Here is a 20,785-nt window from a genome sequence, read left to right on the forward strand (position 1 = left end):
AATATAATACTTCACAAATCTTCTCTTTATTTTCATAACCAGTCACTGAAAATGTGAGATTTTATTTCCTTGAAATGTTATGACTGGTGTAAGGGAGATAACTGAATGATATACATAAGGTGTGGTAACCTCTAATACAGTATCCATGTAATATAGATGAGTTCATTAACAACCTGTATTAACTTCATTGCAATTAAATTATCTCAAAATACATTACTGATAAAGTGAGAACCTAACATTTAGACTCCTATATTTAGTGGAGACCTCAAGAGTCATGTAATTTTAATTTCTAAGATGACGCAGCTCTTTCATATCACATAGTTCATATTTTCTACAATGCCGGCATGTAGAGTGCAGCCTTCCATAACCATGCAGATATCATCTCATGCCAATTTGGATTCTTGCAATGGGATGCAAAGTTTCAAGAACAGTGTGGATTTGAATGGAATGAATATGCACTGTGTGACTAAAATGGTTATCATTCTGTAATGTTGGACCAAACATGGAAATTCCACAAGAGCAGCTTGACAGAAAGAAATAGGATTAATTGAAAGTCAATAGTAGATTATAATTGGGCTTATACAAGTGCCAATGGGAAATGATGACTTAAGGAAACTGTTCTTGTTTGTTGGTATTCACTGCTACTTCAACAAAAGGGAATGCAAGAGAACTGAACTAACTACATGAACAATTTCAAAGCAGGAAAGTGTAAAAAAAAATGGACAATTAGAGCAGGACAATTCAAATCAAAGTGTGAAGGAATACCATATCCTTAATAAATTACCTAAAAATTACTCATGCCAGAACATCCCACATGGTACAAGTGATCTCTCTACAAGTGTACTTAGAGTGTTCTCTATCCTGGTTTATGGCATGCCTTACAAGAACAAGAAAGCTGTTTTTGTACACATGATTTTTCATCTTTTGCAGGTAAAATAGCCAATATTTGGCCAAAATCAACTATATTATGTTTCCATAACTTATTTTGTTGCATGCATTCCAATCTAGGAGGTAACAGCACATACATAAAGGCATCAGGTAACACAAGTCTATATCTATCATAGCTATAGTTATCAAAAGTCCCCATCCAAAGCCAACTTGTGCTATTTTCTGAAGATTTCATACATTTTATTCTTAAAGAACTTTCAATATTTGACCAAAACTGTTCAGCACACATTTGTTTTCCTACATCAAACTAGTATAGTTCATAAATGCCGCCCACATGTATGCGTTTCTATGGATACACAGTGAGGCTATTCTTTCCTATAGCAAACCTTAATTTTTCCAATAATCTGTGAAATAGTTCGGGACTGTATAAGTAACAAATATACTTAGTCTCACTTGTGAAAAACAATTTGATGAGGTACTAGCCTATGTCTTATATGAATGTGTATAGAAATGTCATTGAGCTGTTTGAACTATTGTTTTCATACTTTTGCTTCACCATCAAAATCATCTTTTGAAATAAAATGAATTCTTTCAACTATGAGTTGTATCTTATTCATATCAGCACTTATTGAACTTCACATAGGTGATATGGGATAAATCACATTATCTCATATTATGTAATAACTAGGTCAAAGGTCAATGTACCAAATAATATGTACCTGTCCTACTTCAAAATGTACAATTCACCTAAAAGAAAGGAATTTATATTTGTTTGGTAGGTGCAGAACTTAACATCAGAGACCGGTGGACATGACCCAATCTTATTATAAAGTATAAGCTTTGACCACTTTACACTATCTGCAGATACAAGAGGTCACTAACCACCAGTCCTCACACAAAGGTCCACCTACCCATCCTCTTTGTAACACAAATAGTAAGCTTTCCTCCTTTGTAATGTGAATAAAATTGTTTCAATAAGCCAATCAGTCACCAAATATAGTAAATCACAGCTTATAAGTGGTTATGTTGGATTAGGGGGTGAAATTAGGGGAATAAAATACAGAAAAATGCCAAATATAAACACTAAGTATAGCACATCAAATGGAGTTAAAAACAGGAGGAAAGTGTTTATCTAAAAGGGAGAGGTAGCTTATGATAAAGGAATTAAAGGAGGCAAAATCAGCAATGCGAGAAATGAGAAGTGAAAGTTTGATGACCTTACCTTGGACAAATATATGGGGCAGGGCCCAACAGGTCCAAGGACAGCCCAAAGGCAACTGTGCTATAACATCCCTTACAGGTACCCAAATTTCAAGTGAAGTTGTGTTCATTTCCATCTAATATAAAAGGGTGAATAATTTAGATAATATAGATACATATAAAGTATATTTCTTCTACATAAGAATTTAATAATAATTGGCATAAGATAGAGATAAACTTATCTCAGATCCAAGCAGAACATACCTTATCAGTTTTTAAACTTGTAAACTTTACTGTGAGAAATTATTAAATTGCTTCTACTTACATTTGCATCAAGATGGCGGGCTAATATAATACTTCACAAATCTTCTCTTTATTTTCATAACCAGTCACTGAAAATGTGAGATTTTATTTCCTTGAAATGTTATGACTGGTGTAAGGGAGATAACTGAATGATATACATAAGGTGTGGTAACCTCTAATACAGTATCCATGTAATATAGATGAGTTCATTAACAACCTGTATTAACTTCATTGCAATTAAATTATCTCAAAATACATTACTGATAAAGTGAGAACCTAACATTTAGACTCCTATATTTAGTGGAGACCTCAAGAGTCATGTAATTTTAATTTCTAAGATGACGCAGCTCTTTCATATCACATAGTTCATATTTTCTACAATGCCGGCATGTAGAGTGCAGCCTTCCATAACCATGCAGATATCATCTCATGCCAATTTGGATTCTTGCAATGGGATGCAAAGTTTCAAGAACAGTGTGGATTTGAATGGAATGAATATGCACTGTGTGACTAAAATGGTTATCATTCTGTAATGTTGGACCAAACATGGAAATTCCACAAGAGCAGCTTGACAGAAAGAAATAGGATTAATTGAAAGTCAATAGTAGATTATAATTGGGCTTATACAAGTGCCAATGGGAAATGATGACTTAAGGAAACTGTTCTTGTTTGTTGGTATTCACTGCTACTTCAACAAAAGGGAATGCAAGAGAACTGAACTAACTACATGAACAATTTCAAAGCAGGAAAGTGTAAAAAAAAATGGACAATTAGAGCAGGACAATTCAAATCAAAGTGTGAAGGAATACCATATCCTTAATAAATTACCTAAAAATTACTCATGCCAGAACATCCCACATGGTACAAGTGATCTCTCTACAAGTGTACTTAGAGTGTTCTCTATCCTGGTTTATGGCATGCCTTACAAGAACAAGAAAGCTGTTTTTGTACACATGATTTTTCATCTTTTGCAGGTAAAATAGCCAATATTTGGCCAAAATCAACTATATTATGTTTCCATAACTTATTTTGTTGCATGCATTCCAATCTAGGAGGTAACAGCACATACATAAAGGCATCAGGTAACACAAGTCTATATCTATCATAGCTATAGTTATCAAAAGTCCCCATCCAAAGCCAACTTGTGCTATTTTCTGAAGATTTCATACATTTTATTCTTAAAGAACTTTCAATATTTGACCAAAACTGTTCAGCACACATTTGTTTTCCTACATCAAACTAGTATAGTTCATAAATGCCGCCCACATGTATGCGTTTCTATGGATACACAGTGAGGCTATTCTTTCCTATAGCAAACCTTAATTTTTCCAATAATCTGTGAAATAGTTCGGGACTGTATAAGTAACAAATATACTTAGTCTCACTTGTGAAAAACAATTTGATGAGGTACTAGCCTATGTCTTATATGAATGTGTATAGAAATGTCATTGAGCTGTTTGAACTATTGTTTTCATACTTTTGCTTCACCATCAAAATCATCTTTTGAAATAAAATGAATTCTTTCAACTATGAGTTGTATCTTATTCATATCAGCACTTATTGAACTTCACATAGGTGATATGGGATAAATCACATTATCTCATATTATGTAATAACTAGGTCAAAGGTCAATGTACCAAATAATATGTACCTGTCCTACTTCAAAATGTACAATTCACCTAAAAGAAAGGAATTTATATTTGTTTGGTAGGTGCAGAACTTAACATCAGAGACCGGTGGACATGACCCAATCTTATTATAAAGTATAAGCTTTGACCACTTTACACTATCTGCAGATACAAGAGGTCACTAACCACCAGTCCTCACACAAAGGTCCACCTACCCATCCTCTTTGTAACACAAATAGTAAGCTTTCCTCCTTTGTAATGTGAATAAAATTGTTTCAATAAGCCAATCAGTCACCAAATATAGTAAATCACAGCTTATAAGTGGTTATGTTGGATTAGGGGGTGAAATTAGGGGAATAAAATACAGAAAAATGCCAAATATAAACACTAAGTATAGCACATCAAATGGAGTTAAAAACAGGAGGAAAGTGTTTATCTAAAAGGGAGAGGTAGCTTATGATAAAGGAATTAAAGGAGGCAAAATCAGCAATGCGAGAAATGAGAAGTGAAAGTTTGATGACCTTACCTTGGACAAATATATGGGGCAGGGCCCAACAGGTCCAAGGACAGCCCAAAGGCAACTGTGCTATAACATCCCTTACAGGTACCCAAATTTCAAGTGAAGTTGTGTTCATTTCCATCTAATATAAAAGGGTGAATAATTTAGATAATATAGATACATATAAAGTATATTTCTTCTACATAAGAATTTAATAATAATTGGCATAAGATAGAGATAAACTTATCTCAGATCCAAGCAGAACATACCTTATCAGTTTTTAAACTTGTAAACTTTACTGTGAGAAATTATTAAATTGCTTCTACTTACATTTGCATCAAGATGGCGGGCTAATATAATACTTCACAAATCTTCTCTTTATTTTCATAACCAGTCACTGAAAATGTGAGATTTTATTTCCTTGAAATGTTATGACTGGTGTAAGGGAGATAACTGAATGATATACATAAGGTGTGGTAACCTCTAATACAGTATCCATGTAATATAGACGAGTTCATTAACAACCTGTATTAACTTCATTGCAATTAAATTATCTCAAAATACATTACTGATAAAGTGAGAACCTAACATTTAGACTCCTATATTTAGTGGAGACCTCAAGAGTCATGTAATTTTAATTTCTAAGATGACGCAGCTCTTTCATATCACATAGTTCATATTTTCTACAATGCCGGCATGTAGAGTGCAGCCTTCCATAACCATGCAGATATCATCTCATGCCAATTTGGATTCTTGCAATGGGATGCAAAGTTTCAAGAACAGTGTGGATTTGAATGGAATGAATATGCACTGTGTGACTAAAATGGTTATCATTCTGTAATGTTGGACCAAACATGGAAATTCCACAAGAGCAGCTTGACAGAAAGAAATAGGATTAATTGAAAGTCAATAGTAGATTATAATTGGGCTTATACAAGTGCCAATGGGAAATGATGACTTAAGGAAACTGTTCTTGTTTGTTGGTATTCACTGCTACTTCAACAAAAGGGAATGCAAGAGAACTGAACTAACTACATGAACAATTTCAAAGCAGGAAAGTGTAAAAAAAAATGGACAATTAGAGCAGGACAATTCAAATCAAAGTGTGAAGGAATACCATATCCTTAATAAATTACCTAAAAATTACTCATGCCAGAACATCCCACATGGTACAAGTGATCTCTCTACAAGTGTACTTAGAGTGTTCTCTATCCTGGTTTATGGCATGCCTTACAAGAACAAGAAAGCTGTTTTTGTACACATGATTTTTCATCTTTTGCAGGTAAAATAGCCAATATTTGGCCAAAATCAACTATATTATGTTTCCATAACTTATTTTGTTGCATGCATTCCAATCTAGGAGGTAACAGCACATACATAAAGGCATCAGGTAACACAAGTCTATATCTATCATAGCTATAGTTATCAAAAGTCCCCATCCAAAGCCAACTTGTGCTATTTTCTGAAGATTTCATACATTTTATTCTTAAAGAACTTTCAATATTTGACCAAAACTGTTCAGCACACATTTGTTTTCCTACATCAAACTAGTATAGTTCATAAATGCCGCCCACATGTATGCGTTTCTATGGATACACAGTGAGGCTATTCTTTCCTATAGCAAACCTTAATTTTTCCAATAATCTGTGAAATAGTTCAGGACTGTATAAGTAACAAATATACTTAGTCTCACTTGTGAAAAACAATTTGATGAGGTACTAGCCTATGTCTTATATGAATGTGTATAGAAATGTCATTGAGCTGTTTGAACTATTGTTTTCATACTTTTGCTTCACCATCAAAATCATCTTTTGAAATAAAATGAATTCTTTCAACTATGAGTTGTATCTTATTCATATCAGCACTTATTGAACTTCACATAGGTGATATGGGATAAATCACATTATGTCATATTATGTAATAACTAGGTCAAAGGTCAATGTACCAAATAATATGTACCTGTCCTACTTCAAAATGTACAATTCACCTAAAAGAAAGGAATTTATATTTGTTTGGTAGGTGCAGAACTTAACATCAGAGACCGGTGGACATGACCCAATCTTATTATAAAGTATAAGCTTTGACCACTTTACACTATCTGCAGATACAAGAGGTCACTAACCACCAGTCCTCACACAAAGGTCCACCTACCCATCCTCTTTGTAACACAAATAGTAAGCTTTCCTCCTTTGTAATGTGAATAAAATTGTTTCAATAAGCCAATCAGTCACCAAATATAGTAAATCACAGCTTATAAGTGGTTATGTTGGATTAGGGGGTGAAATTAGGGGAATAAAATACAGAAAAATGCCAAATATAAACACTAAGTATAGCACATCAAATGGAGTTAAAAACAGGAGGAAAGTGTTTATCTAAAAGGGAGAGGTAGCTTATGATAAAGGAATTAAAGGAGGCAAAATCAGCAATGCGAGAAATGAGAAGTGAAAGTTTGATGACCTTACCTTGGACAAATATATGGGGCAGGGCCCAACAGGTCCAAGGACAGCCCAAAGGCAACTGTGCTATAACATCCCTTACAGGTACCCAAATTTCAAGTGAAGTTGTGTTCATTTCCATCTAATATAAAAGGGTGAATAATTTAGATAATATAGATACATATAAAGTATATTTCTTCTACATAAGAATTTAATAATAATTGGCATAAGATAGAGATAAACTTATCTCAGATCCAAGCAGAACATACCTTATCAGTTTTTAAACTTGTAAACTTTACTGTGAGAAATTATTAAATTGCTTCTACTTACATTTGCATCAAGATGGAGGGCTAATATAATACTTCACAAATCTTCTCTTTATTTTCATAACCAGTCACTGAAAATGTGAGATTTTATTTCCTTGAAATGTTATGACTGGTGTAAGGGAGATAACTGAATGATATACATAAGGTGTGGTAACCTCTAATACAGTATCCATGTAATATAGATGAGTTCATTAACAACCTGTATTAACTTCATTGCAATTAAATTATCTCAAAATACATTACTGATAAAGTGAGAACCTAACATTTAGACTCCTATATTTAGTGGAGACCTCAAGAGTCATGTAATTTTAATTTCTAAGATGACGCAGCTCTTTCATATCACATAGTTCATATTTTCTACAATGCCGGCATGTAGAGTGCAGCCTTCCATAACCATGCAGATATCATCTCATGCCAATTTGGATTCTTGCAATGGGATGCAAAGTTTCAAGAACAGTGTGGATTTGAATGGAATGAATATGCACTGTGTGACTAAAATGGTTATCATTCTGTAATGTTGGACCAAACATGGAAATTCCACAAGAGCAGCTTGACAGAAAGAAATAGGATTAATTGAAAGTCAATAGTAGATTATAATTGGGCTTATACAAGTGCCAATGGGAAATGATGACTTAAGGAAACTGTTCTTGTTTGTTGGTATTCACTGCTACTTCAACAAAAGGGAATGCAAGAGAACTGAACTAACTACATGAACAATTTCAAAGCAGGAAAGTGTAAAAAAAAATGGACAATTAGAGCAGGACAATTCAAATCAAAGTGTGAAGGAATACCATATCCTTAATAAATTACCTAAAAATTACTCATGCCAGAACATCCCACATGGTACAAGTGATCTCTCTACAAGTGTACTTAGAGTGTTCTCTATCCTGGTTTATGGCATGCCTTACAAGAACAAGAAAGCTGTTTTTGTACACATGATTTTTCATCTTTTGCAGGTAAAATAGCCAATATTTGGCCAAAATCAACTATATTATGTTTCCATAACTTATTTTGTTGCATGCATTCCAATCTAGGAGGTAACAGCACATACATAAAGGCATCAGGTAACACAAGTCTATATCTATCATAGCTATAGTTATCAAAAGTCCCCATCCAAAGCCAACTTGTGCTATTTTCTGAAGATTTCATACATTTTATTCTTAAAGAACTTTCAATATTTGACCAAAACTGTTCAGCACACATTTGTTTTCCTACATCAAACTAGTATAGTTCATAAATGCCGCCCACATGTATGCGTTTCTATGGATACACAGTGAGGCTATTCTTTCCTATAGCAAACCTTAATTTTTCCAATAATCTGTGAAATAGTTCAGGACTGTATAAGTAACAAATATACTTAGTCTCACTTGTGAAAAACAATTTGATGAGGTACTAGCCTATGTCTTATATGAATGTGTATAGAAATGTCATTGAGCTGTTTGAACTATTGTTTTCATACTTTTGCTTCACCATCAAAATCATCTTTTGAAATAAAATGAATTCTTTCAACTATGAGTTGTATCTTATTCATATCAGCACTTATTGAACTTCACATAGGTGATATGGGATAAATCACATTATGTCATATTATGTAATAACTAGGTCAAAGGTCAATGTACCAAATAATATGTACCTGTCCTACTTCAAAATGTACAATTCACCTAAAAGAAAGGAATTTATATTTGTTTGGTAGGTGCAGAACTTAACATCAGAGACCGGTGGACATGACCCAATCTTATTATAAAGTATAAGCTTTGACCACTTTACACTATCTGCAGATACAAGAGGTCACTAACCACCAGTCCTCACACAAAGGTCCACCTACCCATCCTCTTTGTAACACAAATAGTAAGCTTTCCTCCTTTGTAATGTGAATAAAATTGTTTCAATAAGCCAATCAGTCACCAAATATAGTAAATCACAGCTTATAAGTGGTTATGTTGGATTAGGGGGTGAAATTAGGGGAATAAAATACAGAAAAATGCCAAATATAAACACTAAGTATAGCACATCAAATGGAGTTAAAAACAGGAGGAAAGTGTTTATCTAAAAGGGAGAGGTAGCTTATGATAAAGGAATTAAAGGAGGCAAAATCAGCAATGCGAGAAATGAGAAGTGAAAGTTTGATGACCTTACCTTGGACAAATATATGGGGCAGGGCCCAACAGGTCCAAGGACAGCCCAAAGGCAACTGTGCTATAACATCCCTTACAGGTACCCAAATTTCAAGTGAAGTTGTGTTCATTTCCATCTAATATAAAAGGGTGAACAATTTAGATAATATAGATACATATAAAGTATATTTCTTCTACATAAGAATTTAATAATAATTGGCATAAGATAGAGATAAACTTATCTCAGATCCAAGCAGAACATACCTTATCAGTTTTTAAACTTGTAAACTTTACTGTGAGAAATTATTAAATTGCTTCTACTTACATTTGCATCAAGATGGAGGGCTAATATAATACTTCACAAATCTTCTCTTTATTTTCATAACCAGTCACTGAAAATGTGAGATTTTATTTCCTTGAAATGTTATGACTGGTGTAAGGGAGATAACTGAATGATATACATAAGGTGTGGTAACCTCTAATACAGTATCCATGTAATATAGATGAGTTCATTAACAACCTGTATTAACTTCATTGCAATTAAATTATCTCAAAATACATTACTGATAAAGTGAGAACCTAACATTTAGACTACTATATTTAGTGGAGACCTCAAGAGTCATGTAATTTTAATTTCTAAGATGACGCAGCTCTTTCATATCACATAGTTCATATTTTCTACAATGCCGGCATGTAGAGTGCAGCCTTCCATAACCATGCAGATATCATCTCATGCCAATTTGGATTCTTGCAATGGGATGCAAAGTTTCAAGAACAGTGTGGATTTGAATGGAATGAATATGCACTGTGTGACTAAAATGGTTATCATTCTGTAATGTTGGACCAAACATGGAAATTCCACAAGAGCAGCTTGACAGAAAGAAATAGGATTAATTGAAAGGCAATAGTAGATTATAATTGGGCTTATACAAGTGCCAATGGGAAATGATGACTTAAGGAAACTGTTCTTGTTTGTTGGTATTCACTGCTACTTCAACAAAAGGGAATGCAAGAGAACTGAACTAACTACATGAACAATTTCAAAGCAGGAAAGTGTAAAAAAAAATGGACAATTAGAGCAGGACAATTCAAATCAAAGTGTGAAGGAATACCATATCCTTAATAAATTACCTAAAAATTACTCATGCCAGAACATCCCACATGGTACAAGTGATCTCTCTACAAGTGTACTTAGAGTGTTCTCTATCCTGGTTTATGGCATGCCTTACAAGAACAAGAAAGCTGTTTTTGTACACATGATTTTTCATCTTTTGCAGGTAAAATAGCCAATATTTGGCCAAAATCAACTATATTATGTTTCCATAACTTATTTTGTTGCATGCATTCCAATCTAGGAGGTAACAGCACATACATAAAGGCATCAGGTAACACAAGTCTATATCTATCATAGCTATAGTTATCAAAAGTCCCCATCCAAAGCCAACTTGTGCTATTTTCTGAAGATTTCATACATTTTATTCTTAAAGAACTTTCAATATTTGACCAAAACTGTTCAGCACACATTTGTTTTCCTACATCAAACTAGTATAGTTCATAAATGCCGCCCACATGTATGCGTTTCTATGGATACACAGTGAGGCTATTCTTTCCTTTAGGTATCACGGTACCAATTGTTTTTCCATATACCTCAATGCTAATGTTCTGTGAAATAAATATACTTTCTGTCCTACTTGGGCATGCATGTCACACACTGCCATATAGAACAATGCTAGATTGTCAATTTGACAATGACATAACCAGGTACTCCATTGCATTTAAGAGAGATAACTCTACTGGAACTAGACAGGGGTAAGAGTTATCTAGTCACAACAAGCACATTTTCAGCCATGTGTACCATATTTTAAAAAAATCATAAAAAATACAAAATATGATCTAGAGAGAAATTAACACAAACTCACATGTTGCCAAGAGGCTCAACATTTTTTTAAGCCAAACAGAAAGTACAACTCTTACATAATGCACCAATCACAGCTAGTGTTGTTCTTTAATTCTGAATACAATGTTCCAAACACCTTAAGCTCCGCCCACCCGGACTTGCGCAATTGGTACCGTTATACCTATAGCAAACCTTAATTTTTCCAATAATCTGTGAAATAGTTCGGGACTGTATAAGTAACAAATATACTTAGTCTCACTTGTGAAAAACAATTTGATGAGGTACTAGCCTATGTCTTATATGAATGTGTATAGAAATGTCATTGAGCTGTTTGAACTATTGTTTTCATACTTTTGCTTCACCATCAAAATCATCTTTTGAAATAAAATGAATTCTTTCAACTATGAGTTGTATCTTATTCATATCAGCACTTATTGAACTTCACATAGGTGATATGGGATAAATCACATTATGTCATATTATGTAATAACTAGGTCAAAGGTCAATGTACCAAATAATATGTACCTGTCCTACTTCAAAATGTACAATTCACCTAAAAGAAAGGAATTTATATTTGTTTGGTAGGTGCAGAACTTAACATCAGAGACCGGTGGACATGACCCAATCTTATTATAAAGTATAAGCTTTGACCACTTTACACTATCTGCAGATACAAGAGGTCACTAACCACCAGTCCTCACACAAAGGTCCACCTACCCATCCTCTTTGTAACACAAATAGTAAGCTTTCCTCCTTTGTAATGTGAATAAAATTGTTTCAATAAGCCAATCAGTCACCAAATATAGTAAATCACAGCTTATAAGTGGTTATGTTGGATTAGGGGGTGAAATTAGGGGAATAAAATACAGAAAAATGCCAAATATAAACACTAAGTATAGCACATCAAATGGAGTTAAAAACAGGAGGAAAGTGTTTATCTAAAAGGGAGAGGTAGCTTATGATAAAGGAATTAAAGGAGGCAAAATCAGCAATGCGAGAAATGAGAAGTGAAAGTTTGATGACCTTACCTTGGACAAATATATGGGGCAGGGCCCAACAGGTCCAAGGACAGCCCAAAGGCAACTGTGCTATAACATCCCTTACAGGTACCCAAATTTCAAGTGAAGTTGTGTTCATTTCCATCTAATATAAAAGGGTGAATAATTTAGATAATATAGATACATATAAAGTATATTTCTTCTACATAAGAATTTAATAATAATTGGCATAAGATAGAGATAAACTTATCTCAGATCCAAGCAGAACATACCTTATCAGTTTTTAAACTTGTAAACTTTACTGTGAGAAATTATTAAATTGCTTCTACTTACATTTGCATCAAGATGGAGGGCTAATATAATACTTCACAAATCTTCTCTTTATTTTCATAACCAGTCACTGAAAATGTGAGATTTTATTTCCTTGAAATGTTATGACTGGTGTAAGGGAGATAACTGAATGATATACATAAGGTGTGGTAACCTCTAATACAGTATCCATGTAATATAGATGAGTTCATTAACAACCTGTATTAACTTCATTGCAATTAAATTATCTCAAAATACATTACTGATAAAGTGAGAACCTAACATTTAGACTCCTATATTTAGTGGAGACCTCAAGAGTCATGTAATTTTAATTTCTAAGATGACGCAGCTCTTTCATATCACATAGTTCATATTTTCTACAATGCCGGCATGTAGAGTGCAGCCTTCCATAACCATGCAGATATCATCTCATGCCAATTTGGATTCTTGCAATGGGATGCAAAGTTTCAAGAACAGTGTGGATTTGAATGGAATGAATATGCACTGTGTGACTAAAATGGTTATCATTCTGTAATGTTGGACCAAACATGGAAATTCCACAAGAGCAGCTTGACAGAAAGAAATAGGATTAATTGAAAGTCAATAGTAGATTATAATTGGGCTTATACAAGTGCCAATGGGAAATGATGACTTAAGGAAACTGTTCTTGTTTGTTGGTATTCACTGCTACTTCAACAAAAGGGAATGCAAGAGAACTGAACTAACTACATGAACAATTTCAAAGCAGGAAAGTGTAAAAAAAAATGGACAATTAGAGCAGGACAATTCAAATCAAAGTGTGAAGGAATACCATATCCTTAATAAATTACCTAAAATTTACTCATGCCAGAACATCCCACATGGTACAAGTGATCTCTCTACAAGTGTACTTAGAGTGTTCTCTATCCTGGTTTATGGCATGCCTTACAAGAACAAGAAAGCTGTTTTTGTACACATGATTTTTCATCTTTTGCAGGTAAAATAGCCAATATTTGGCCAAAATCAACTATATTATGTTTCCATAACTTATTTTGTTGCATGCATTCCAATCTAGGAGGTAACAGCACATACATAAAGGCATCAGGTAACACAAGTCTATATCTATCATAGCTATAGTTATCAAAAGTCCCCATCCAAAGCCAACTTGTGCTATTTTCTGAAGATTTCATACATTTTATTCTTAAAGAACTTTCAATATTTGACCAAAACTGTTCAGCACACATTTGTTTTCCTACATCAAACTAGTATAGTTCATAAATGCCGCCCACATGTATGCGTTTCTATGGATACACAGTGAGGCTATTCTTTCCTATAGCAAACCTTAATTTTTCCAATAATCTGTGAAATAGTTCAGGACTGTATAAGTAACAAATATACTTAGTCTCACTTGTGAAAAACAATTTGATGAGGTACTAGCCTATGTCTTATATGAATGTGTATAGAAATGTCATTGAGCTGTTTGAACTATTGTTTTCATACTTTTGCTTCACCATCAAAATCATCTTTTGAAATAAAATGAATTCTTTCAACTATGAGTTGTATCTTATTCATATCAGCACTTATTGAACTTCACATAGGTGATATGGGATAAATCACATTATGTCATATTATGTAATAACTAGGTCAAAGGTCAATGTACCAAATAATATGTACCTGTCCTACTTCAAAATGTACAATTCACCTAAAAGAAAGGAATTTATATTTGTTTGGTAGGTGCAGAACTTAACATCAGAGACCGGTGGACATGACCCAATCTTATTATAAAGTATAAGCTTTGACCACTTTACACTATCTGCAGATACAAGAGGTCACTAACCACCAGTCCTCACACAAAGGTCCACCTACCCATCCTCTTTGTAACACAAATAGTAAGCTTTCCTCCTTTGTAATGTGAATAAAATTGTTTCAATAAGCCAATCAGTCACCAAATATAGTAAATCACAGCTTATAAGTGGTTATGTTGGATTAGGGGGTGAAATTAGGGGAATAAAATACAGAAAAATGCCAAATATAAACACTAAGTATAGCACATCAAATGGAGTTAAAAACAGGAGGAAAGTGTTTATCTAAAAGGGAGAGGTAGCTTATGATAAAGGAATTAAAGGAGGCAAAATCAGCAATGCGAGAAATGAGAAGTGAAAGTTTGATGACCTTACCTTGGACAAATATATGGGGCAGGGCCCAACAGGTCCAAGGACAGCCCAAAGGCAACTGTGCTATAACATCCCTTACAGGTACCCAAATTTCAAGTGAAGTTGTGTTCATTTCCATCTAATATAAAAGGGTGAATAATTTAGATAATATAGATACATATAAAGTATATTTCTTCTACATAAGAATTTAATAATAATTGGCATAAGATAGAGATAAACTTATCTCAGATCCAAGCAGAACATACCTTATCAGTTTTTAAACTTGTAAACTTTACTGTGAGAAATTATTAAATTGCTTCTACTTACATTTGCATCAAGATGGAGGGCTAATATAATACTTCACAAATCTTCTCTTTATTTTCATAACCAGTCACTGAAAATGTGAGATTTTATTTCCTTGAAATGTTATGACTGGTGTAAGGGAGATAACTGAATGATATACATAAGGTGTGGTAACCTCTAATACAGTATCCATGTAATATAGATGAGTTCATTAACAACCTGTATTAACTTCATTGCAATTAAATTATCTCAAAATACATTACTGATAAAGTGAGAACCTAACATTTAGACTCCTATATTTAGTGGAGACCTCAAGAGTCATGTAATTTTAATTTCTAAGATGACGCAGCTCTTTCATATCACATAGTTCATATTTTCTACAATGCCGGCATGTAGAGTGCAGCCTTCCATAACCATGCAGATATCATCTCATGCCAATTTGGATTCTTGCAATGGGATGCAAAGTTTCAAGAACAGTGTGGATTTGAATGGAATGAATATGCACTGTGTGACTAAAATGGTTATCATTCTGTAATGTTGGACCAAACATGGAAATTCCACAAGAGCAGCTTGACAGAAAGAAATAGGATTAATTGAAAGTCAATAGTAGATTATAATTGGGCTTATACAAGTGCCAATGGGAAATGATGACTTAAGGAAACTGTTCTTGTTTGTTGGTATTCACTGCTACTTCAACAAAAGGGAATGCAAGAGAACTGAACTAACTACATGAACAATTTCAAAGCAGGAAAGTGTAAAAAAAAATGGACAATTAGAGCAGGACAATTCAAATCAAAGTGTGAAGGAATACCATATCCTTAATAAATTACCTAAAAATTACTCATGCCAGAACATCCCACATGGTACAAGTGATCTCTCTACAAGTGTACTTAGAGTGTTCTCTATCCTGGTTTATGGCATGCCTTACAAGAACAAGAAAGCTGTTTTTGTACACATGATTTTTCATCTTTTGCAGGTAAAATAGCCAATATTTGGCCAAAATCAACTATATTATGTTTCCATAACTTATTTTGTTGCATGCATTCCAATCTAGGAGGTAACAGCACATACATAAAGGCATCAGGTAACACAAGTCTATATCTATCATAGCTATAGTTATCAAAAGTCCCCATCCAAAGCCAACTTGTGCTATTTTCTGAAGATTTCATACATTTTATTCTTAAAGAACTTTCAATATTTGACCAAAACTGTTCAGCACACATTTGTTTTCCTACATCAAACTAGTATAGTTCATAAATGCCGCCCACATGTATGCGTTTCTATGGATACACAGTGAGGCTATTCTTTCCTATAGCAAACCTTAATTTTTCCAATAATCTGTGAAATAGTTCAGGACTGTATAAGTAACAAATATACTTAGTCTCACTTGTGAAAAACAATTTGATGAGGTACTAGCCTATGTCTTATATGAATGTGTATAGAAATGTCATTGAGCTGTTTGAACTATTGTTTTCATACTTTTGCTTCACCATCAAAATCATCTTTTGAAATAAAATGAATTCTTTCAACTATGAGTTGTATCTTATTCATATCAGCACTTATTGAACTTCACATAGGTGATATGGGATAAATCACATTATGTCATATTATGTAATAACTAGGTCAAAGGTCAATGTACCAAATAATATGTACCTGTCCTACTTCAAAATGTACAATTCACCTAAAAGAAAGGAATTTATATTTGTTTGGTAGGTGCAGAACTTAACATCAGAGACCGGTGGACATGACCCAATCTTATTATAAAGTATAAGCTTTGACCACTTTACACTATCTGCAGATACAAGAGGTCACTAACCACCAGTCCTCACACAAAGGTCCACCTACCCATCCTCTTTGTAACACAAATAGTAAGCTTTCCTCCTTTGTAATGTGAATAAAATTGTTTCAATAAGCCAATCAGTCACCAAATATAGTAAATCACAGCTTATAAGTGGTTATGTTGGATTAGGGGGTGAAATTAGGGGAATAAAATACAGAAAAATGCCAAATATAAACACTAAGTATAGCACATCAAATGGAGTTAAAAACAGGAGGAAAGTGTTTATCTAAAAGGGAGAGGTAGCTTATGATAAAGGAATTAAAGGAGGCAAAATCAGCAATGCGAGAAATGAGAAGTGAAAGTTTGATGACCTTACCTTGGACAAATATATGGGGCAGGGCCCAACAGGTCCAAGGACAGCCCAAAGGCAACTGTGCTATAACATCCCTTACAGGTACCCAAATTTCAAGTGAAGTTGTGTTCATTTCCATCTAATATAAAAGGGTGAATAATTTAGATAATATAGATACATATAAAGTATATTTCTTCTACATAAGAATTTAATAATAATTGGCATAAGATAGAGATAAACTTATCTCAGATCCAAGCAGAACATACCTTATCAGTTTTTAAACTTGTAAACTCTTTTACTGTGAGAAATTATTAAATTGCTTCTACTTACATTTGCATCAAGATGGAGGGCTAATATAATACTTCACAAATCTTCTCTTTATTTTCATAACCAGTCACTGAAAATGTGAGATTTTATTTCCTTGAAATGTTATGACTGGTGTAAGGGAGATAACTGAATGATATACATAAGGTGTGGTAACCTCTAATACAGTATCCATGTAATATAGATGAGTTCATTAACAACCTGTATTAACTTCATTGCAATTAAATTATCTCAAAATACATTACTGATAAAGTGAGAACCTAACATTTAGACTCCTATATTTAGTGGAGACCTCAAGAGTCATGTAATTTTAATTTCTAAGATGACGCAGCTCTTTCATATCACATAGTTCATATTTTCTACAATGCCGGCATGTAGAGTGCAGCCTTCCATAACCATGCAGATATCATCTCATGCCAATTTGGATTCTTGCAATGGGATGCAAAGTTTCAAGAACAGTGTGGATTTGAATGGAATGAATATGCACTGTGTGACTAAAATGGTTATCATTCTGTAATGTTGGACCAAACATGGAAATTCCACAAGAGCAGCTTGACAGAAAGAAATAGGATTAATTGAAAGTCAATAGTAGATTATAATTGGGCTTATACAAGTGCCAATGGGAAATGATGACTTAAGGAAACTGTTCTTGTTTGTTGGTATTCACTGCTACTTCAACAAAAGGGAATGCAAGAGAACTGAACTAACTACATGAACAATTTCAAAGCAGGAAAGTGTAAAAAAAAATGGACAATTAGAGCAGGACAATTCAAATCAAAGTGTGAAGGAATACCATATCCTTAATAAATTACCTAAAAATTACTCATGCCAGAACATCCCACATGGTACAAGTGATCTCTCTACAAGTGTACTTAGAGTGTTCTCTATCCTGGTTTATGGCATGCCTACAAGAACAAGAAAGCTGTTTTTGTACACATGATTTTTCATCTTTTGCAGGTAAAATAGCCAATATTTGGCCAAAATCAACTATATTATGTTTCCATAACTTATTTTGTTGCATGCATTCCAATCTAGGAGGTAACAGCACATACATAAAGGCATCAGGTAACACAAGTCTATATCTATCATAGCTATAGTTATCAAAAGTCCCCATCCAAAGCCAACTTGTGCTATTTTCTGAAGATTTCATACATTTTATTCTTAAAGAACTTTCAATATTTGACCAAAACTGTTCAGCACACATTTGTTTTCCTACATCAAACTAGTATAGTTCATAAATGCCGCCCACATGTATGCGTTTCTATGGATACACAGTGAGGCTATTCTTTCCTATAGCAAACCTTAATTTTTCCAATAATCTGTGAAATAGTTCAGGACTGTATAAGTAACAAATATACTTAGTCTCACTTGTGAAAAACAATTTGATGAGGTACTAGCCTATGTCTTATATGAATGTGTATAGAAATGTCATTGAGCTGTTTGAACTATTGTTTTCATACTTTTGCTTCACCATCAAAATCATCTTTTGAAATAAAATGAATTCTTTCAACTATGAGTTGTATCTTATTCATATCAGCACTTATTGAACTTCACATAGGTGATATGGGATAAATCACATTATGTCATATTATGTAATAACTAGGTCAAAGGTCAATGTACCAAATAATATGTACCTGTCCTACTTCAAAATGTACAATTCACCTAAAAGAAAGGAATTTATATTTGTTTGGTAGGTGCAGAACTTAACATCAGAGACCGGTGGACATGACCCAATCTTATTATAAAGTATAAGCTTTGACCACTTTACACTATCTGCAGATACAAGAGGTCACTAACCACCAGTCCTCACACAAAGGTCCACCTACCCATCCTCTTTGTAACACAAATAGTAAGCTTTCCTCCTTTGTAATGTGAATAAAATTGTTTCAATAAGCCAATCAGTCACCAAATATAGTAAATCACAGCTTATAAGTGGTTATGTTGGATTAGGGGGTGAAATTAGGGGAATAAAATACAGAAAAATGCCAAATATAAACACTAAGTATAGCACATCAAATGGAGTTAAAAACAGGAGGAAAGTGTTTATCTAAAAGGGAGAGGTAGCTTATGATAAAGGAATTAAAGGAGGCAAAATCAGCAATGCGAGAAATGAGAAGTGAAAGTTTGATGACCTTACCTTGGACAAATATATGGGGCAGGGCCCAACAGGTCCAAGGACAGCCCAAAGGCAACTGTGCTATAACATCCCTTACAGGTACCCAAATTTCAAGTGAAGTTGTGTTCATTTCCATCTAATATAAAAGGGTGAATAATTTAGATAATATAGATACATATAAAGTATATTTCTTCTACATAAGAATTTAATAATAATTGGCATAAGATAGAGATAAACTTATCTCAGATCCAAGCAGAACATACCTTATCAGTTTTTAAACTTGTAAACTTTACTGTGAGAAATTATTAAATTGCTTCTACTTACATTTGCATCAAGATGGAGGGCTAATATAATACTTCACAAATCTTCTCTTTATTTTCATAACCAGTCACTGAAAATGTGAGATTTTATTTCCTTGAAATGTTATGACTGGTGTAAGGGAGATAACTGAATGATATACATAAGGTGTGGTAACCTCTAATACAGTATCCATGTAATATAGATGAGTTCATTAACAACCTGTATTAACTTCATTGCAATTAAATTATCTCAAAATACATTACTGATAAAGTGAGAACCTAACATTTAGACTACTATATTTAGTGGAGACCTCAAGAGTCATGTAATTTTAATTTCTAAGATGACGCAGCTCTTTCATATCACATAGTTCATATTTTCTACAATGCCGGCATGTAGAGTGCAGCCTTCCATAACCATGCAGATATCATCTCATGCCAATTTGGATTCTTGCAATGGGATGCAAAGTTTCAAGAACAGTGTGGATTTGAATGGAATGAATATGCACTGTGTGACTCAAATGGTTATCATTCTGTAATGTTGGACCAAACATGGAAATTCCACAAGAGCAGCTTGACAGAAAGAAATAGGATTAATTGAAAGTCAATAGTAGATTATAATTGGGCTTATACAAGTGCCAATGGGAAATGATGACTTAAGGAAACTGTTCTTGTTTGTTGGTATTCACTGCTACTTCAACAAAAGGGAATGCAAGAGAACTGAACTAACTACATGAACAATTTCAAAGCAGGAAAGTGTAAAAAAAAATGGACAATTAGAGCAGGACAATTCAAATCAAAGTGTGAAGGAATACCATATCCTTAATAAATTACCTAAAAATTACTCATGCCAGAACATCCCACATGGTACAAGTGATCTCTCTA

This window comes from Sinohyriopsis cumingii, chromosome 18 (assembly GCF_028554795.1).
Source record: "Sinohyriopsis cumingii isolate HCF-2022 chromosome 18, ASM2855479v2, whole genome shotgun sequence".
Taxonomy (NCBI): Eukaryota; Metazoa; Mollusca; class Bivalvia; order Unionida; family Unionidae; genus Sinohyriopsis; species Sinohyriopsis cumingii.